At 34.1% G+C, this 23513-nt stretch overlaps 1 pseudogene; it reads right to left on the minus strand.

Annotated features, from left to right (window-relative positions):
* Positions 1 to 15100: 15100 nt before the first annotated feature.
* On the minus strand, positions 15101 to 18707 carry LOC127691142 (cell division control protein 42 homolog; annotated as a pseudogene).
* Between the last annotated feature and the right edge of the window lie 4806 nt (positions 18708 to 23513).

Below are 23513 nucleotides of genomic sequence, written 5' to 3' on the forward strand. Positions count from 1 at the left end.
TTTTATTTTTATAAATTGTTAATTAACTTTGTGCTTTCATATTCTATGGACAAATTTGTTACTCTGAAAAGACATTGTTCAATTTTTTATAAAACAATTTTCAATACTCAAACTTAATTTTTTATGTTGAGGGATATATAAATTTTATATTTACTTGCTACTTATGATTCATTCAGTCATGTGTATGTGTGAAGTTATGGCACATCATGTGCAGCAGTTGTTTCCATAAGCTTGACTCCTCCTTTGGATATGTACATTCTTTCTTGTCTTATGTTCCAATATGGGCAATATTCTTAAAAATAAGCATTTTTTCCCTTGAGACATAGCCAGAAGGAACAGCTATGCATTTTAGGATACAATGATTCGATTTGTATTATATTGCAGCTGTATAAAAATCTCTTAAAATTTTTGCTTTTTAAAAAATCATCATGTCATTTAAGGAAAAATAATAAACAGAACAGCTTTTTATGTTTAGTCTAAAAACATGATTTTCTTTACATGTCTTCACAAAATCGATATGCACTTGATAAGTCAACTTATAATTGAGTATAAGAAATGCCAGATTGTAAGTAAAACATAAGGGTAAGCTGCTGTTTTGATTAAAATAGATTAATATTTTAATTTTGCTTTTTTCAATTATAAGATAAAATGTTGCTGTTAAAAGAATTTTAGTCTGTATTTTCATTACAGTAGGATGTTCCTTATAAAAACAGGACACTTCTCTGACTACCAGTTTGGGAGGTAAAGAGCCTGAAGCACCACTGTTTAACTTTTCAAGTGTGCTCAAGTAAATATTGTCTGGGCATAGTTGCCTTCAGTACTACAACTTTTGTAGAATATGTCAAGAATCTGATACATGACTCACTTGACAGAACCAAGGAGAGTTTCTTAAGCGCTGCAATACACCACCCCCATCAATCTAAAGCCACAGTTTTCAAGAGACACAACGCCGCTCTCAGCACTAGGGTTGGTGTCCATCACATAGACCTATGGAGAATACAATAAAAAATAACTAAACCATATAAAAGTCACTCTTACCCATTGACTTAATAGACAACACACATTTATCACTACACACAATGCCTACTTTCTGATAAAAAAAAAAAGTTACTCCTTTGGCTCTGAGAACCTCACGCCAAGTTTAATAAAATATTTTTATTTTATTTAAATAATCCCATCATATATTGAACTTATTCTAGTGTTAACCATTATTGAAAGTCAAAATACCTTAACACATTTGAGGGATCTGATCTCTGCGTATTTTATTTAATATTGTGACATATAGCATCTGCACAAAATAAACTTTAGTATTTCTGATGCAGTGAAAACAAAGAGGTAAATGGTATTTGGCTTTTATGAAATATGTCCCCAAAGGTCTCTTCCTTGTACTTCAAGTTGAATTAGTGTTTATTTCACTGTGAAGTTTTCTAATGTTTAAACGTGTTTTTAACAAAAGTGAAATGCTAAATTGAATAAAAGGTAATATGCTTGGTATATTTAAGTTCAGTTAAATTTGAAACCCCATCACAAATTCATTTTATTCTATACAGTATAAGGTAATCAGAGCTTCTTTATCCCCAAAGACTATGTTACTGTACCAATAGTTTGCAGCTTGCAATTCGTATCCATAGGAACTGAATTTTATATGAAGTGTCACTATGATAAAATGTTTTTAGTACTTCTGTACATTCTGCTTCAGCAAAGGACTTGGGACTTGTTCAGTTTTGAAGTGAGATCTTAAGATACTCTTCATCACATAACTTTTTGTAAAGTCATGTAGAGTTTTCTCCATATTTTGAAGTGCATCAGAATGTACAATAAACAACTTCCCAAGGAACCAAAACCATACAGAGGCATCCAAGATGAACCAGGACAGAATTTTTAAAGTGGGTGCTTTAGATGCATACAGAATATATCAAGTATCCTCAAATATGCTTGATTATAATAAAGAATAGTTTCCATAACTGAAATGTTTTTAATAATATTACAACATTTTATTTGATATGTAAAAGTTGGATGAATGTAATAGTATTATGTCATTTGAATGTTAATGAACTGTGGAAAGTTAGTTAAGAAAACATTCTGTGTTGATTTGGAAACTGGCTAACATGTGACTAATCCTCCTCAGCTTGTTAATCATCACTTTCCATGAGCTAAATCATAAACTATGCTATGCTCTCCTTTCTAGTTACCTGTAAGAAATGTAGATTCTCTGCTTGGACACAATCTCTGCAGCCGGTCCCACAACACCCAGAGGAAGCTCGATTCCCAGGCAGTCTTACATGACCAGAATCACAGGGTCATGGGATCAAAGGATCCCCGGAGCCCAGGAGCTTGGTCACACCAGGATCTCAGGGTCCCAGATGCAGCTTGCCACCTAGGAGCTGGGACACACCTAGGATCTCAGGATCCCAGGACTACAGAATCACAGGATCACAGAGGCAGCTTGATTCTGCGGACTTCTGACACAACCAGAATAACAGGAAGGTCAGAATCCAGTCATATATAGTGAGGGCAGGTAGCAGTAGTAATAACCAGATGGTGGAAGGCAAGCATAAGAACGTAAGCAACAGAAACAAAGGTTACTTGGCATCATCAGAACCCAATTCTTCCACTATAGCAAGTCCTGGATATACCATCACACTGGAAAAGCAAGATTCAGATCTAAAATCACTTCTCATGATGATGATAGAGGACTTTAAGAAGGACATAAATAACTCCCTTAGTAAAATACAGGAGACCACAGGTAAATAGCTAGAAGCCCTTAATGAGGAAACAAAAAAATCCCTTACAGAATTACAAGAAAACACAGTAAAACTTGTGAAGGAAATGAACAAAACTGTCCAGGATCTAAAAATGAAAGTAGAAACAATAAAGAAATCACAAAGGGAGACAACCCTGGAGCTATAAAAACTAGGAAAGAGATCAGGAATCATAGATACAAGCATCACCAACAGAAGACAAGAGATAGAAGAGAGAATATCAGGTGCAGAAGATACCATAGAAAACATTGACTCAATAGTCAAAGAAAACTCAAAAAGCAAAAAGCTTCTAACCCAAAGTGTCCTGGAAATCGACGACACAATGAGAAGACCAAACGTAAGCATAACAGGTATAGAAAAGAGTGAATATTCCCATCTTAAAGAGCCATTATATCTTTAACAAAATTATAGAAGAAAACTTCCCTAATCTAAAGAAAGAGATGCCAATAAACATAAAAGAAGCCTACAGAACTCCAAGTAGACTGGAATAAAAAAGAAATTTCTCCCATCACATAATAATCCAGACACCAAATGCACTAAACAAGAAATAATATTGAGAAATGTAGACATTCTAGTTTGAAACCCTTTTAAATTTTTTATCAATATGACAAGTTATCTGATATCATGAGTGTATGTTCATGTTTCACAGAGATGATAATTTAGGAAATGTATCTCCACAGAAGGGAATATAGAGAAAGAGGTAAGCCAAGTGAAACAGAGGATGCTGCAGAATTTTTCATTGGAATGAGTTTCCATTGTACATAACCAATGATTTAATCCAATATATTCACTAGGAAACGAAGACTGAAAACCCAGAAAGTACTATATTTTATTGCTATGTTTTAATTTGTTTCCCCATGGCAATTACTTTTTTTTTAAGTTGCATACGTCTAAAATGTGTGTGTTCCTTCCCCTTCTCTGTTGTGTAGCATATGAACTATATCTTATTGAAGACTGATTTCTACATTTTATAAGAGCCAATGACAATTAAAATGCATATGTTTGTAGGTATATAAAAAGTGTTGTCCTGTCCAGATTTCTATCTTTCAGAACACATAAATAGACTTCTTATTGATGTTGATCAATAAATGATCAGTATGGATCAAATGTAACTATTTTAGATAGTGTTATAGTTATGTATCCTTGTGGAGCATTGCTATTCTGAAGAGTTTCTTACCTGTCACATTATGTGTGAGCCTACCTTTCCCATTGCAAAGAAACTGTGGTGTTGCAACTGCAAGTATACATGATGTCTTTTTCATTATAATGCTGTGTGTTATTCTTTGACTTGGTCTTAAGTTCATTCATTTTTTTAAGTAGAGTGCAATTGATTTTTGATAAATCTTGTTTAGTCTGCTGACTTTGATTAAAAGATTTATCTTTAAGCTAATAGATAATCACCACTGATGATTAAACAAAATGAATTCCTTAGTTGCCAAAATTGTCAGTTATACCAAACTGATAAATACATTGGATATTTACAAGAGGAGGAAATCTAGAATAGAGATTAGAAACAAACTTCAAATAATCACATTCTAAAAGTAGTATGTGAAAAATGCTTTTATAAATTTACAATTGCAAGTGTTATATAGAGATTGAAGGAAGTGCTCAAGAAAAGATGGTTCAACTATTGGAAACAATTCCTACTGTGTAGAACAGTGAGAATTTTTTCCCTCTGTTCTACTGTGTAGAAAAGTAGTTGTCTTTATGTCTGTAGGCATATAGAGCAGAATACTGGAAAAATCTGTGGAGAAACTTACAGCTTTTAAAGCTACAATATCATCCACTGATCATTTCAACTGAATCTTTGCTATGAGGGAAACTATTTCTGCTTTGCTGTCATTCAAATGTTAGCTAACTTCTCATATACTCACTAATTACCTATTACATCATTTTATTACATTCTATTTCAACTTATTGTTGTATCAGTGGATACTGCCTTTACTTCAAAATTGATAGAGAATATGCTACCATTAAAAGTCAGTAATCACAAATAATGATTTCTATATGGAAAAAGTTCAAAGTGAGTATTAGAGGATTAAGTTCAGTTATGGATTCATTATTGTGAGAAGGACCTTGTTCCTTTATAAATCTATAATGACTAAATATTTTCTGAAATTTTTCTTTTCTCAAAATGACTTAGGGAGAATTAATTTCCATAATTCTCTGCTTCAGAGGTATGTATAGAATGTTGGCTAGTAAATGCAGGAACGGTAAACATAGTTATAAACTGCTGTGCTGAGTAGAGCATTCACTAACAGAGAATCAACACAATCTGCTTATGTTTATGTGGAAGTAATTGCTTTAAAAATACAAACATTTATTTTATTATTTATTTACTTTACATCCCAATCACAGCTTCCTCTCACTCCTCCCAGTCCCTGCCTCTCTTTGTCTCTCTCCCTCATTCACCCCTCATCCTCTTCTCTGCAGAAAAAAGGAGGCTTCCCATGGATATCAATTTACCTTGGCTTTTGAAGTTGCAATAAGACTTGTCACACCTTCTTCTATTGAGGCTAGAAAAGGCAGGCCAGTTAGAGGAAAGGTGTTCAAAAACAAGCAATGTAGTCAGAGACAGTACCTTCTCTTATAGTACTCCCACATCAAAAGGGTCTAGGTCTGTGCCACACATGGAAAAAACAAATTTATAGTCAGACCAAAATCATGCTTTGTCAGCTGGGCGGTGATGGTGCACACCTTTAATCCCAGCACTCCCGAGGTAGAGGCAGGCATATTTCTAAGTTCGAAGCCTGCCTGGTCTACCAAGTGAGTTCCAGGACAGCCAGGGCTACATATACAGACAAACCCTGTCTTGAAAAAAAATATGCTTTGTCTATATAAAAGCTGTAATAATCAAAATATATTTTGTAAATTGCTTTACATTTATGCCTAATTATCTTGCAGCGAAATAATGAGTATGAGATTATTTTTAATCAGACTAACTTTGGTCACGGTAATTATAACTGTATTTTACAAATATTCAGGCTTTGGAACTTAATGTTTTTAAAGAATCATTTTCTGAGTTTCACTTGGAAAGGGTCCCCACAGCATCCGCCATCATCACTCCAGGATGGACCATAAAAATTCTACTTTCAAAATAAAACAAAATCTTATTTTGGCCATATTTAGTGATTTTGAATGTAATAGTAAAGATGATTTAAACTTACTTAAGCATAAAGCTAGTTGTGTATATGTAATTTATAATATGTAACATATAATTAATTTTTTAATAAAATAATGTAGGCTACATAGCTTTAACTTGAAAATCAAAATTTTGGCAAGCTTTAAAATCATAATCCCTTTTAGTTTTGGTAACAAATTTGGAAATATCCTGTTACTACTCATTTGTGATATTTCAGAGTCAAATGAAGTTAAACCTAAATTACTGTAAAAACGTCTCATAAGGCTTTATGTATAAGTAAACATAAACATATGGATTAAGGACTCACTCAAATATCACAATATTTATATATAAATATTAATTATTAGAATAAATTTGAAATGTAAACACTGTGTTTCTAGATATTGAATTCTCAAACTTATTCTCCAATAGAGAATTCTCCAAATTCTTCCTAATTTTGGCATAGTCATGCATGCTTGTCACCCCAGCTCTGCAACATCTGGAACAAGAGAATGCAGAGTGCAAGGCCCTCCTGAATTACAGAATCTGAGAAAGCAAAAGAAGGAATGTAGTAAAATATCTGCATAGTATTCTCAATTTCATGTTTCAAGCTAGAGAACAGATTCTAAACCAATATTTCTTAGGGTATTGTTATGTCTACTTTAAAATTTTAATTAATATTAATTCAGCATTTAATCTTTAATAATCAATTATATCTATAAAATAATATACATGATATTGGCTCACAATAGATAATAAGTTAGTTGGGTATATTTAAAATTGTGAATGTTGTCAGAAATGATACGTATAATGTATACAATTTTTATACAAAATTTATGATATTTAGCGGAATAAATGCAATATCTGTTCTAAAATAGTTTTTAAGCATTCTCTGGAACTATTTACTTCATAACAGAGAAGTACAAGTCAGATGCAAAATATATAATGTATTGACATTCATTAAAACTCAGAAAGTACATCACTCTCATTCAAATGAAATCCTTCACTGTTTTTCTAATTTCTATGTTCAAGAGATGTGCTAAGGGTATGTGGATTCTCAATGAGCAGTCCATTTCTTTTTCTTCTATTTCTTCTTCTTCTTCTTCTTCTTCTTCTTCTTCTTCTTCTTCTTCTTCTTCTTCTTCTTCTTCTTCTTCTTCTTCTTCTTCTTCTTCTTCTTCTTCTTCTATTTCTTCTTCTTCTTCTTCTTCTTCTTCTTCTTCTTCTTCTTCTTCTTCTTCTTCTTCTTCTTCTTCTTCTTCTTCTTCTTCTTCTTCTTCTTCTTTTTCTACTCCTCCTCCTCCTCCTCCTCCTCCTCCTCCTCCTCCTAATCCTTCTATTCTTCCTTCTCCTCCTATTCCTCCTCCTCTTCCTCTTCTTCTTGTTTAGTACAAAAGTAATGGAAGAACAACATCCTAAAATAAAACCTTTGGAGATTATTCATTGGAAAAGGATGCAGGATGCAGACTTCTTTGTAGAGAATTTTCATGCCCAGTGACTTCTAGCCACAACTCCTATGGGAATTTTCTGATTACACAGAATGTTCAATGTACTAACTTTAAACTTTAGGAGAATTCAAACAATTTATAACTTCATTATTACTACAGAAATGTTAATTTTCTCCAAACTTGTTTAAAGGTAAACAGTTTGAGGTATCAAAAATATACTAAAAGAATTTTAAAATGAACTATATCTGGGATAACAAGCAGTGTATAGATAAAACAGGACTACTTACTGTCAAAAGAATGATAAATATAATGGGAATCAGGAAGGAGAGAAGTCAAATGTGCTTTACAATAATCCTAATAATACAATGACTCATGCCAGATATAAAATATAGATATAAAAATTGTGAAACAATTTATTATTTGTTTTAGATATTTAAAGCTAAAATTATCTCTAGTAAATGAATATCAAAGAAATTACATAGAAGGAATTAATTCTCATTTTGCAATGCAAGTTTGTTGGTTAATCAGGGATTAGCTTGGGAGCTCCATGGCATGACATAGGATAGGCTCATGCTACAATGTTCCCTTGCAGTAGGAAAACAGAGGCAGGAATGTGGACACTTGCATGTGGTATGGCTGACAAAGTGATGTATATAAGATATAGAAACATATTTTGGAAATGTAAGCACTGAGAAAGTAAACTTTAATCAATCTTGTAATAATAGTATAAGATAAAGAAAAGATCTCATATAAGCTATTAAACAAGCAAAATAATCATATTTTACTCTGTATCTTATAGTTCCTAGTTAGAAGATTTGAGAATAATCATTTCCTCTTATCTTAGTAAACTGATGTGATGTTATTGTGAATAAAATATCAAAATATTATAATCAACTTTTAAGTCTAAAAGAAAGTTATCCACATCAATTTTAAATAATAATATTTTCTATTGTAAAATAAAAACTATGGCTGTGGTCTTAAAATCCTACTTCTTGTTTTAACATGAAACAATTTTAAACATACCTTAACTTTCAGTTTTTGCTTAATTCCAGTTTTCCATTGTTAAAGGAAATGCCTGGTTGAGTTTCAATAATTGAAACTGTATGTTACACGTTTTTACACCTATACTGCATTGATTATACATTTAATAAATTTTCACAATGTTGATACTTTTTTCTACTGAAAAAATTGCCTTAGCAGATCCTTTAATGGTCATAAACCCAATGTGATTCTGATATTAAGAGCAATCCATTAAAAAGTGAGTTCTCAATATTACGATTCAACTCAATGATAAATTATTAATCTTTTCAGTGTTTTTCACATATTGTAAAACTATGAGATACTGAATTATAATGTTCAAGAGTTAAATTATTTATCTATATAAACTTAGATATAAAATGAAATTTACCTGAACTAATTCACACCATTTTATCTTTATGTTTTATACTATACTAATGTTGAAGCAAATTTACTCCTAGTTTCAAATGTTGACTATATAATCTGTGATCCATTCTTTCCTACTTCTTCTGGATATTTTCCAGAAAAATCACTGTGTGATTCTGCTCTATATGCCTCGTTATTTTCAATTACCAATTGTAGTGGCTATTCCTGGTTGTCAATTTGACTGTATCTGGAATGAACTACAATCTAGAATTGGAAGGCTCACCTATGATCCTAATCTGGAGACTCAGAGATTTAAGTTTCTGACCTGGTTCTTGGCATGATCTCCATGATCTCTTGAAGCATAGTGGCTATAAATTCCAAAAGATTAAGACCAGGAGATCTCCAAGTTCAAGATCATTCTGTATTAAAGGCTTGGAGGCACACACCTTTAATCTGGGCCACACCCTCTGCTGGAGACCTACAGCCTCTAATCTGGGCCACACCCTCTGCTGGAGATCTAGATGAGGACTTTGGAAGAAGGAAGACTTACTCTTCCTTGCCTGCTTGCCTCATGGGACTGAACAACTGCTAGATCCTTGGACTTCCATCCACAGCTGCTGCTGACCATTGTTGCGGAGTTGGACTATAGACTGTAAGTCATCGACAAATTCCCTAACTATATAGAGCCTGCCCATATGTTCTGTGACTCTAGAGAACCCAGACTAATATACCAATGTGTAAATACTGATGTCACTTTTATTTTCTCTGATGAAGGGATGGGATGAAGGTTGTCCCATAACCATGTTGTGCAAATATAGGGCTTGGGTTGAGCCCAGAACTTTTTTCTCTGTCCTGTAACTATCCCCAGGCCTAGGCCTGAAAACTCCTAGCCTCCGTACAATGGAATCTGCTGTAGGATATGTAGACTGTGCCATCAGAAGGGTGTAAGAACTGACAAAGTGGAACATGCTCAAATCCCAGGAATTCCAGGAATATGAGACTGCAGGAGAGGAGCTGCTCCCTCCCTGACTCTATGCCTGCTCAGGAGCAAGAAACTGCAACACTCAACTATGACCATACGCAGTAAGTGAAGTATCACAGCACCTGTAACACCAGTTCAAGCTAATGAAGTATTTCAATAGCCTGATCCTTCAGCCCATGGCCTTCCCTTCCTGGATATTCTCACACCCTTCCCCAAAGTTGTATAATTCCCTGGCTCATCCTGAAAATGTGTATACATTGACATCCACCCCAATAAAGATATATTAACAAGCTAAGGTCTTCTCATAGAGCTGTGTCACTAGAGATCAAAATGAGTAAGGACTTTGCCTAAGTAAGCTCTGACACTAAAACTCCCAAAGAAGGCCTTCTGTCTTCTCTCATCCCTTGGGCACTTGGCATTTTCCCAACCAGCAGGGATGCTGCCCTCCTCCCAGCTTCTGGCCCTTTGTACAGTCAAACTCTGACACCCCGAAGGGAGATTTGGACTATGGACCTCCATCCAGGATTTTACCTAGCCCTATCAGAATCAGTGTATCAACAGCATTCAGACACTGCCCGTGGAAAGGCAGAAAGGACAACATTCTATACGACCTCGAAGGCTTCAGCTTCCAGTCTTTGTCTGCTAACCTAAACCTAGAGTGTCTCTGCTTCCAAGGGTTAATGCTGAATAAACTCACCCTTCCCAGCTCTTTCTTGCACTACTCCCTTTCCAAGGGTGATAATCTGAGTTTAGATTCCTAGAACTAACATGAAGCGTGCCAGACTAGCAGAGATCTATAATCACAAATCTTCTGTGTTAAAATGCAAGGAAGGAAAAGGCTGTTTGGTGATGTGAAATTCAGCTGGCCTGGTGTATCCTGTGATGAAAATAGCAAGGTATTAATTAAGCAATGTAGAAGACAAGTACTGGCCTGAGGTTGCCTTCCAGCCAACACAAATAATCTGGGTATGGTTCTGTTCTTTGTTTACTTTACTTTTGAGGTAAAACCTCACTGTTTATGTCAAATGAGCACATACTGGTCTTGAATTTGCAGCACATCATTAGCCTTAGTTGTCCAAGTACTAGAAGTACAAGTATCTAACCACACCCATCTATTTATGTCTAAAAAACACTTTAAAGTTCATGTCATTATCCCATTTATGTACAATGCAGCTATTGATACTTCAAAGTTTAAGACTAATTTATAAATTATTTCCTCACTTTTCCTAATTTTTGATTGTTAATAGCTACTAAATGTTAGATCTGCCCGACCAATGCAATAGATATGCACACTTCAGTGCATATATCTCACTTTTACTTCCAAATTGTAACTTGACTTTTTAAAAAGTACACATATTAGTTTCTATTTTTCTTTGAAAATGAATTCTAAATTTTTGAAAGTTCACTCTGCTTTGTTTCAAATTTGATGACATTCTCAAATTCTCTTTGTAGCTTCTCTGCCTCCACTGTAACTGTCCAGACTTTTTGTTCTTTCCACTTTCAACTTCTTTTAAGATTTTAGTTGTTTTTTTCATGTTTATTGTCTTACTGTGTGTCTGCTAATCTCATAATTTGAGAACCCGTGGAATAATTGGGTGTTAATTTGTGTTAGTGATGCTTACATTTGCTGGAATATTTTCTAGTGCTTATTGAAATTTGTATTGTAAGCATGGGGCTATTTCTGTTAGAATTTACTGTAGTCTCGGTTTATGGTGTAGCTCCCTTAAGAGGCATCTGCTTTGACCCTCCCTTTTATTCTAGGTATGTTTCACACTTGCAATGTTACTTCTATTTCAGACACACAGTGATACAAAATAAAACTAAACAAAAATAATTCTAGTTGTAACATATATTATATACTTGCTTTAATTTTAATTAATGCACATACATCTATGTGTATATTGATACATGTTATTTAAGTAAAAATTTCCTACATGGCCTGACAATGCTCCCCAAGATCTATGTAACACTTAACAGAATACCTAACTGTCCAGACTTCCCAATTATTTCATTGCTATTGCTTTAGTTTCCATCCTAGAGGTTGCTGATAAAACCTTGCTAAAGAGATCATGCTCTAGAGACATGGACCCAAGGGATATGGTTTGCATATAAGACCTGATAGTCTCCCCCATGGAGTGCTGTAGCCAATCATTTGGAACTTTGTGAGTTCTTTTTTCTTTGATCCTTCTCCATCCCTTTTCTTCCACCATTTCAACCCCTTAACACTGAATAGGAGGGAAAAAAGAATGGAGGAGGGAAAAAAGACCTCCTGGAGTAAATCCAGGGGTTTAAAGTGAGGACATTATCTTTAGAATACTTGCTACTGATTAGAGGCATTGAGTTTCTGGGGACAAGTTTGATCTTCACCATCAGGATACCTGATTTCTTCTTCTTATTGCTTCTTATTGGGTATGACTACTTAACCAACCATGATCAGCAGTAAACAATAACCAACCAACAAACAAACAACAGCCCACTCTTCCTCTCACAGTCCTAGCATTTATATACATTCTGAAAGATCCCCAGTATTCCAAATATAACACAATGACCAAAACTATCTGCAGCTGGCAAATCCACAACCCCTGCTATAGCATGAGGCAAATCATAATCAGCTGATGTGCAAAATCTGAGGCAGCCCCAAATCCCAAACCCGGCATTAAAATAAAAGCATATTCTTATATTTGTATGTTTTCTAAAAATCAAAAATCAAGTAGTCATAATTTTTCTTGGCATCACAGCTAGGCAAAAAGAGATGGGCAGATCAAATATAGTACTTTGTTTTATCAATCTAACTTCTACATATGTGTGTATTTATCTATACAGGTATGTATGTATGTATGTATGCATACATGTATATATGCATATATACATGAATGTACATATATACACAAACACAGACACCTATATGTGCATATATACACATATGTGCATACACAGATACATATATATTATATACATATACATATATATTTATATACATACACAGAGAATGACACATAGAATGCTATAAAATGACTATAAAAGATTTAGGAACACATGAAAGTATTTGAAGATTTCCAAAGACGTCTAGCTGAGAGATCAAAGCAGGAGCTTGGTAGGATGCTTAAGAGGATTCCTGAGGAGGGAGAAACTATAGCGACAGGTCAGAGTAAAGCCTAGCCTCAGGACTGAGCCAATTTATACAAGCAAGTTGTAATTCTATGGGGATTTTAGGAGCACTGGTTGGGAACAGATCCTTATATGCCAGTGAGAAGATGATCTAAGCCATGTTGCTGGAGAAGACCGATTCGCCCTTCCTCTGTTAGCATTGATAGTTGGCAGCTTTTAAACAGTAGAGTCCTGTGTTTAACATATATTTAAGAATCACCTTCACATGTGTCAGGAGAAGTCACACAGTCTTGTGGAATTCTAATATTTTTTCTCAATGACAACTATTCTAAATGATGAATTCTAGAAATTGTTAAGTTTTAGTCATTAGTTTAAGCCGAATATATTTTCAACAAAATTGAAAATAGTCCCTGACCAGTACAGAGTGTTTGGATGTTTGGAGGCACAGCTGACATGACCAGTGTGATGACTTTGCTAAGGATCTTTTACTAGGAATGTCAGGTTGAGAATAGGATGGCTTGTGTTAGCCAGAAATTTCTGAATCTCCACACTCAAGAGACATATCTTCTTTTAAATCTGCTTTATGCTGGCAGGTCTGAAAAGTCCACCATTAGCCTGAGGAGTAAAGTCACCAAACATCATTAAATTCCTACCAGGAAGAAGGGGTTCCTTGGGGAAGTCGGCACTACTTAATTGGAGCATATTTGACAAGTCTTGTAACTTCTCATAGACTAATTCAATATGCCTTTTTCGAGTGGCCTTTGAAAAGCATTAATAATGCTTCAGGCTTCTCTGTACACCTCCCTACATATAAAGTTGACAAGGATTGCAATTATGTTTGAAAGACTGAGTTCGAAGGCTTCAGAAAAAAATGTTTCTAATTTGTAAAGCATGCTTGAGCAGTAATAAACTAACTTTGAGGACACAAAAAGAAAATAAACTTGAGAAATGATCCAGTGATTTCCCAGAAAGATGTCTTTCCTACCTGGCAGATTAAGCACTGGATGCACCTTATAACAAAATATATCTATTATTACTGTAGGATTTTGAAAACAATAATGAATATATATGAAAATACATTTCTAAGTCCCAAATTTTATGAAAATATAGGAAACAACCAATAAATTCATTGATTTAATTACTGTCTTCTCCTATAGTGTTAGATGCTAGGATGCTGCTATGTGAATGCTTTGTATACCCTTGTACTAAGACAATGTTGAATTGGTGTGTTTTCTTTATTTTTGATAAAAATACAGACTAAATACAGCCCAAAAGAAAGAGATTATCTGGCTTACATGTCTATATCACAACCTGTCATTGAGAAAATCCAGTCCATTAAGTCAAAGTGGGAACCTGGAGGTAAGAACTAAGCTATATAACATGGAGGAATGCTTCTTGGTTTGGTAACTAAGACTTGCTCAGCCTACTGTCTTGTATAGCTCAGTAACATCTGCCCAACGTTGCCACTACAAATAGTGGGCTTGGCTTTTACAAATCATACACTAGTCAAGAAAATGCTCCCAAAGGACTTCTACAAAGACAAATCTGATTAAGATATTTTCTTAACTTATATTTCCTCTTCCAATACCCCTTTAGCTTGTATTAGTTTGATAATAAAACTGGGAAGTACTCACTTAATGATGGTTGTTTAGGAGATTTCCTGAGGGATGACAGCAGGAGAGTCATTGTGTACCATCCAGTGGGATAAGGTGGATTACTCAAGAGTCATTCAAATGTGTCTTTGAATTCATATGATTTAAACCATTGTTTATTGATTAGTCAGCAACTATGATTCAAGAGTCCAGAAGCAGAAGCAGGCAGAAGTCTTTTCTACAAGTATCTAATGAGTCCATATTGGCTTCATATTCTACATTTTGACCACTGTGTAGTGCCGTGTGGGGTCTCAGACCAAGGTGAAGCCCATTGTTCTTCAAGGAGCTGCAGTTTCCTGAGAAACACTAGCCACCTGCAGAGCAACCAAACTGGTTCCATGGGAGAAGCTTCCAGCCTTTGGGGGAAGGGTTTTCCTCTACCTATATTTTTGGAGTCCTCCATTAAACTTTGAGACCTTGAATAGCAGGCATTGTCTTGGTCTCCATTTCTTTTTGCCACCTTCCCATATATCCCCAGCTTCCCTTCCAGGTAACCCGTTCAATGTAACTGAGGGCAGTTACACATGGGTAGGTGCAGGATATTTATCAGCATTGTAGAACAATTTTAATTTTTAATTTGATTGATGCATTTCTTTTAGTACAATGACAATACCAGCTGTGCAGAAAAGGCTGTGGAGAGGTGTTTATAGCAGCAAACACCTGCACTTCTTCTTCAGTTTGGGAGGTTCTAGGGCAGCCAATAGTACTTCATCAGCCACATCCTTTAGGCCTTTCTCTGTAAGGAGAGAACCTTCCACACATATGAAAGCCTTCAGATTCCAGGACAGCTTTCAGTAGTCTCTGGAGTTATACGCTTCAGCTTTGTTTGGCAACATTTGTAGTACTAGCAGCAACATCTCTGAGATCAATCTGGGTCCCAACAAGCAACCAAGGAACCTTATTACAGAGTAGAGGTCAGGCACCTTCTTATCTTTCACAAGTTTTAAATGATGATAGAGATACCACTGAAAAATATGTTAGAAAAACCTTTTTGTGGGTAACTCAGAGGTCTTTGTTTGTCATAATCGTCTATCACTACATTATCAAAAAGTACAAGGGTATATGGCTCTGCATCAGTCATCACAGTGACACTGTAGTTGTTAAAAATGAAACATATTCTGAGAAAATTTGTTGGTGTTGTAGGATGTCAGGAGATCCTACACCAACCAATGGTGATATACCAATACCACCATTGCTGGCAACACGCTTAATTGTCTGCATTGTGGAAACAGTTTTGTATCCACTTTCAATATTTCAGGTTACATATTTACCTCAGCTTCTCTACTGGGTAGTTAGCGACACTGCTTGAAGGGGGAGTCAAGAAGACAGCTCTATTTGAAAGATGAAATTAAATTATATCATTTATATATAATTATATCATTTCTATAAAAGTTGAGATCACTATAATAATAAAAATGTTAAGTAAAGAAAGCACAACTTAGAGTAACCACTCAATAATTAAGGTTATGAGGATGAAATATTTAAAGTTGAAATAGAAAAGCTTAACAGTATTGATATCATCTAAGTGGGTGGTTTCCAACTTTTTGATCTAGTTTCTGTTTTCCCAGCATTGAGGTTTGAGCCCCTGGAGAATTTCTCCCCATGCGTGAGATAGAACATCTCATAATAACATGAGTGGTTCCACTGGCTGCATTACCAGTAAATAGGACTTAATTTAAGGAAATTAATTAGAAGTGTTTTGGTGACTCTTTCTTCTCAGAGACATTCTTGAAGAAATAACTTCACACATTTTCTGAAAGTATACATAAGGATACTAAGACGACATTTCAAGTAGCACTTTGAAAGCATCCCATTATTATCACTAGACAAATTGTAAGAACAAAGCTTCTCATCTTAATAGACAGCTTGCCCTGAAAGATTGAAGCAACTCTATATATTTATCTCATAGCTACCAACACATAAAATGGGTAACAAGTTCTAAACATCTGTTGCTTTAAACAGCAATGTCTGAGTGAAGTACTGATCGTAAATATTTAATAGACACAACCCAATAAACAATTTTATATTTTAAAAGTAAATCTTGAAGCTTCACTTTTGCTAGATATCTAGCCGTCTTTCAAATGTTGTATTCTCAGACACAGAAACATGTTGGATACTGATGAAGTCCTTAATCATGGACCTTTGAAGCCCCCAAGCTGTCCAGATTTGCCCTGCCTGAGTCTACTACTGTTTATTAATTAATTAATTAATTACATACATATATACATATATACATATTATGTGTGTGTGTATGTGTGTGTGTGTGTATGTGTGTATTTTTTCAGGATGTGTTTTTAATGTTACTATTTAATAAAGGTAATTTGATGTTTCAACACTTGGTTAATTATATCATGTATTAGAGTTTTTGTGATCTACCTGATTCTCCACATTTGCCCCAACAAAAGTAATTCCCTTGTATCTACTTCAAATAAATAACATTAAAATGTATCCTATCCAAATAATTTAGGAATACTTCCTAAGGCTACTGAAGATCATAGAATGTGTCAAAATAACACTAGAGGTCAAATTTTCAGTACTGAAATATTTAAAGATATAAATCTCAGATTATTAATTTTTGTGGAAAACTGTGACTATAATATCATGAAATACCCTTCAAAATTAACATAATAACAGTTTTTGGTCAAATAGTAATATCACACTGTATTTGTGTCAGTTGAGAAGTAAAAAAATTGCATTTTATTAAAGTTCCTAGCATTAAATAGACATGTCTCTTTTTTATTTTACTTCTACACAGCTAATATAATGTATATAAAATGAAATTATATCACAAAGAAACCCAAAGTGCTTGCACTAAAAATAATTCCTACTCATAGCATACACATACTTGTGTAATATAAGTCTCATATTTAGTTACATTTTCCTACCTTCTAACCTCTGCAGTCATAAGAATAGACTGTCCCCTCATAGCACCATCCAGAAACTGTTCCACAGCCACTCTGTGCTTCCTAGAGGTCTTGTGGTAGTTTTACAAGATAGTTTTGTCTCCGTCTGGATGCCCAAATCAATTATCTGTAGTTTCCTGTCCTTATAGCATTCCATGATTCAAAGTCATAATTGATTCTCTGTAGCACATTCCTCTTACTGGTATCATTGTCACAATAAAGTTTGAAACAGCCAGCACTGATAGCTCTGAGAAGGAGAGCAGGTCATTTATGACAAGTGGTCAGTGGGTACTCATACTAAGTTTTGAAGTCTTATTTTATTTTTCTGTCATGGAAATAAAGAATATGTAAAGTTCTAATGTGAAAAGAAATATTCCACTGACTTTGAGAAAGCTGTCAAATACAAACGGAATCTTTCTTCTGGAAGAAACAACAGAGCATAAAAAATGACAGAAGACAGGGATTCTTTGATAAAAAAAATGCAAAACAAAACAAAAAAATTTGGAATCATATTTTTTGCTTTAAGGGTTTGGCCAAGAAAGGTTAGTTCATTCTTCTGTTTGGCAGAAGTACAGCCTTCAGCATCGTGTTGGATGGTGGTTGATTTTTTTTGAAACATTATTTAAATTCAAGAATAAATGGGGAGGATGAAAGCCGTTTTTGTACAGATGAGGATTTATGACAAAATTTATGGTGACATGGGTGAGTGATATCAAACACACAAAATATTAAGAGTAAAATTTTGTAGGACAGACAGATAAGGTAAATGCTAGTATAATGTCCTACATTGCAGGCGTTGCCAGGAACCAGATATGGGATAGCCCATACACCTATAGGAGAAATAAAACAGCCGACTTAAGTTAAATAATAAATAAATAAGTATGTAAATAAGTAAATGAGATGATTCCTAATGATACTCAGCTATACTCGCTGGTTGCTGCTTTGTCTGGTCATCATGACACAGGTGGCAGAAGGGACTGGGGAGAGCATCACGGGGTCAGCCATGTGGAGAGAACCTACATTTCAGGGCTTCATTGAATCCCTCCTCTTGGAGCAATAGGAAATCTGCAGAAGAGGGGGGAGGAAGAACTTTAGGTGTCATGGAGGATGGAGGAAATCAGAATACAGCCAACCAAATCAATTAAGAAGGGATCATATTGGAGTATAGAGAACGAAGTAGCAAACTAAGGACCTGCATAGGTTTGACCAGGTCAGCTGTGTACATGTTATGATTGTTAGCTTACCACTTTGGGTGGGGTGCAGACTCCTAACAATGGGTGTGGTTGTATCTTTGACTCTTTTGCCTACTCTTGAAACACTTTTCTTTTAATGGATTGCTTTACCCCATTTTATATGAAGGCTTTTGTCTTATTTTATAGAATCTTGTTTTGTCCGGCTGCCCGTCTTCTCTTAGAGGCATACATCTTTCTAAGGAGGAAATAGAGAGGGATTGAATCTGCATGAGGGAGAGATGAGGAGGAACTTAAAGAAGTGGAGGGAAGGGAACATGTGGTTTCAATGTACTGAAAGAGAGCAGAAGCTATTTTCAATAAAAAATGAAAATTAATAACAAAATTAATCTAAAACCATATTTATAAAAACAATAAATTCAGAAAACTTAAAATATGAGAATGTTTTAAAATTATTGGCACATTTCTAAGGATATATATAATATATATATAAAATATATATTATATTTATACTTACTAAATAAATGCATGGCCATATTCTAAGCATAAATTTCAGTTTTTGACAGCTTACAGTTATTAGGACAGAGATGAAATTAATGAGTTGATATCTGATTGTCATTACATTCATAATACCTTCTTGGTAATATTTATGCATGAAGTGTGTGGAAGTTTAACTTTGTTTATTAACTATATGTATTAACTCTACTGGCTAGTTTCGCGTGTCAACTTGACACAGGCTGGAGTTATCACAGAGAAAGGAGCTTCAGTTGGGGAAGTGCCCCCATGTGATCCATCTGTGGGGCATTTTCTCAATTAGTGATCAAGGGGGAGAGCCCATTGTGGGTGGTACCATCCCTGGGCTGGTATTTTTGGGTTCTATAAGAGAGCAAGCTGAGCAAGCCAGGGGAAGCAAGTCAGTAAGAAACATCCCTCCATGGCCTCTGCATCAGCTCCTGCTTCCTGACCTGCTTGAATTCCAGTCCTGACTTCCTTTAGTGATGAACTGCAATGTGGAAGTGTAAGCTCAATAAACCCTTTCCTCCCCAACTTGCTTCTTGGTCATGATGTTTGTGCAGGAATAGAAACCCTGACTAAGACATTAACTAACTTCTATTTTTGATAATTTGGAGTTTATTGTATTCCAAAACCTGCAGATTTTGAAGGTTAAATATACTATATCAAAATATCCTTTAGATAAATATGTCATTTTAAATCAGCATAGCACAAATTATTCATGTCATACCAGCATTGTATTAATGTTTTAAAAACATATAGGAGTAGTTACACTAAATGATTAATCTATAAATGAGACATTAAATTGGAGATATGGAAAAGATATTTCTAACAAAATTATGTCTAGAATTAAAGAATAGATTATTCCTAGAATTTTGAAAGTATGAATATTCATAAAGTCCTTAACAATTTTTTGCTTGTTTTATATTTTACTTCTTTTCAAAGTATCCGATTTAATAATTTTACTTCAATTTTCAGAATGTGTTTACTGATTCAGATTGTATAAATATTTTAGCCATTTAAGCTAAATTATAACAAACAATAGTAAAACAAAGAAATTTTGGGTACAATAATATAGTTTACTTTCTATATTGCTTGTTTAGTATGCACAAACCCTCCTATTGATTACCAGTGCCAAATAGATTATCAATAATGATACATTTTTGTAATCTTATCACTGGGAAGTGCTGGCAGGTGGGTCAGAGGTTCAAAATTATCCTGAAGTAAACATGGATTTTCAGGCAAGCATGAGATACCTAACACCATGTCTGTGAGAAAGAGAGAGAGAGACAGACAGACAGACAGAAAGAGAGAGAGAAAGAGTAGAAAGGAGAAAAGGGAGAGAGAGAGAGAGAGAGAGAGAGAGAGAGAGAGAGAGAGAAAGAGAGAGAGAGAGAAAGGAAATCACTGATTTTTTTTATGTGTGTAAACTATGAAAGAAGAGTTTAGGAAATTGTCTTATCACAAAGTACATTGTGTCCTTATATAAAACATTGATTATCTCAATTATATATGTGAAATATAATAAAGTTTTGTTCTTATGTCAAAATTTATTTGAATTTTAGTCATATATTCCTAAATTAATCATTGAAAGCATTCAGGAAAATAATCCATTTGATTTATATAATAAATCACAAGTGGTTCTTAATGAAGATACACAATCTCAAAGAAATCAAAAACATAATTTTCAAAATTTATGTGAAGCCAAATGTGGCGATGCATGCTTTAATATTAGTTCTCAGAAGACAGAGAAAGGGGAAGTTGGGGAGTTTGAAGCCAGTCTTGTCTAGAAAGAGAGTTCCAGGCCAGACAATGTTACATAGCAAGAAGCTTTCCAAAGAAAATCAATGTGGATATTATTCTTCTCAGGAAATTATAATACAGGAATATGTCTTTTGAAATATAATAAAATAGGCTGATGGGTGTAAAGATAAAAGACTACAGAAACTTGAAAGTTGAATGATAACCAACTGATACATAAATAGATACTAAATAGGTACATAAACACTAAATACATTAGGAGACAAACTCAAATAGATGACACCTGAATTATTATGTTACAGCAACTTAAGAATACAGAACTAACCATAGAAAGTTAGATATGAAAGGAAAAACTTTTGCTACATGAAAGGAAGAACTTTTGCTTTCTGTCCTTATAAAGATAATGAATTTTTTCTATCTAAAAAACAAGAACTGAAACCAAAACATTCTTGCATTAATATGCAGATATAGCAACTTTAGATCATAATTAACAGTCAATTGAAGAATCGTGATAATGGAAATGTAGACTGAAAAATAACATTTGAGATACATTATTTATTCAACATTCTACAATTTAAAAATCTATTTAAGACATTACTATGAAATAAGGAATTATTTGATACATGGTAGAAGGAAGCAGGAGCCCTAGTACTAAGAGTTCAAAGAAAAGCTTGTTGGAGGCTAGGGCTGTCTCAGCAGTTAATAGCACTAATTGTTCTTCTAGAAAGACTAGGTTCCACGCCGAGAATCCACATGAGAGCAAAGAACCTTTTGTAACTGTAATTCAAGGGGATTCTAAACCCTTTTCTGACCGCTGGATAATAGGTATTCACATAGCACACAGATGTACATGCAGGCAAACCATACAGGTAAAACACAATAAATAAATGCAAAAGTAAAAATGAACAGGTTAATATGATTTTAAAAAATAAAAAGGGAAGAGGAAGCCATAATGAAGTAAATGCCAGAGATAAACGATTCTCTTTCTAGCACCTGACACTGCTAGTGGAAACAGATTTCACAGCAGCTGGGAACAGAGAAAAAGACAAGGTGGGACTGCTTGCATTACTCAACTAGCAAAAGAACATGGTTCATGAAATTTAGAAAAACTAGCCACAGCTAACATAAAAATTCCAAGTGTCATATCTATATTTAGGTAGTATAGTCATATACATATTTAAGATGATTATCTGATCATTATCTTTAATCAAGGTATTCAGGATGAAATGATAAACAATTAGATAATAATAAACAATTATATAAAATGATAATAATTATAAAAAACAATAATAAAAAATTTTAGGTACCCTAAAAATAACTACAAAATTTAATTTCAATACCAGAATGTAAAGACAATATTTAATTTTAGTGAAAAGTTTGTATGATCCAGGTACTTCAAATATTTGCTTCTTCTCTCTTCCATACATCACAAATACAGCTGAGGACTTAATCAATACTTACAATTTAGAGTCATCAATTCATTATTCATCTTGAAAATCACAGTGCTAATTTCAGGAAAGAAATAGATATTTAATTTATAATTATTTTGTAAGTTCAAAAATTCAGAAAATTTTAGAAAATAGAAAAAAACACGCATATAGCAACATGCATCAATCCTCACTGAGGAACTTGGCCATTATAACACAGTTGCATAAATAACTTTGGTTTCTTACAAATATCTTCTAAAGGTTCTTTCTACCAGAAGAACCTTTATACATTTAATTTAATGACTATGAGGAAAGCATGATCTATGACTTATGTAATCTGTTACTTTGTACAATTATAAATGCAAACAAATATTTAATGCACTGTTTTCCTGAACCATACTGTTTTGAAATTGTTATTTTAGTATCTTCAGATTTATAAAACTGTTATTTATTGCATTGCTATATCACTTTTTCTTTTGAGCATCTTGATACACAAGTGTATTATAAAAGTCTTAGTTTTTGAGAAGAAGGTACAGTGAGAAGTCAGCATACATAAAATGGGAAATTAAAGCACAATATAAATATTTTATATGAGTGTGAATATTTCTTGGTGACCATCCAGGAAGTACATCTATGTCGGAGAAAATCAATATGGACAAAGGACTGTGGTGACTTTTCGGGATATTCTATTTTTTTTAGAATTCTCACTGAGGAACTTGGCCATTATAACACAGTTGCATAAATAACTTTGGTTTCTTACAAATATCTTCTAAATACTCCCCAGTGTATCTGTTCACTGAAAGCCACAACTGTTTGGCTAACACTTAAAAGCCAGACTTATTTGATCCTTTTAGCATATTGACCCCATTTCTATAGAACAAATATTTTTAAGGAAATTTGTTCCAGGACATTTGTTAGACAGAATATTTGTGGGTTTCAATCTTTCTATAATTGGGTGTTATTCATTGATCTGCTTACTGGCGTCCCCCTTCTACATTGCCTTGTCTATTAAAGAGAATTGTGATGAAACATTGTTCTTCCTAAGAACTTAAAATGGTATTGCTGCTTATACTCTAACGGAACACAGATATTAGGAATGACAACAAATCTGTCCAATTTGCTGTTCTGGTTATTAGCTGTACATAAGTCCTTTGTTCCTCTAATCTACACAAATCCATTGTAATATTATTTCCAAAATGTGTCCCCATGTATTATACTTTATTTACCTAGTTACATGGGCAGAGAAGAACTATACTAAAGGAT

The sequence above is a fragment of the Apodemus sylvaticus genome, chromosome 8, assembly GCF_947179515.1.
Source record: "Apodemus sylvaticus chromosome 8, mApoSyl1.1, whole genome shotgun sequence".
NCBI classification, from domain to species: domain Eukaryota; kingdom Metazoa; phylum Chordata; class Mammalia; order Rodentia; family Muridae; genus Apodemus; species Apodemus sylvaticus.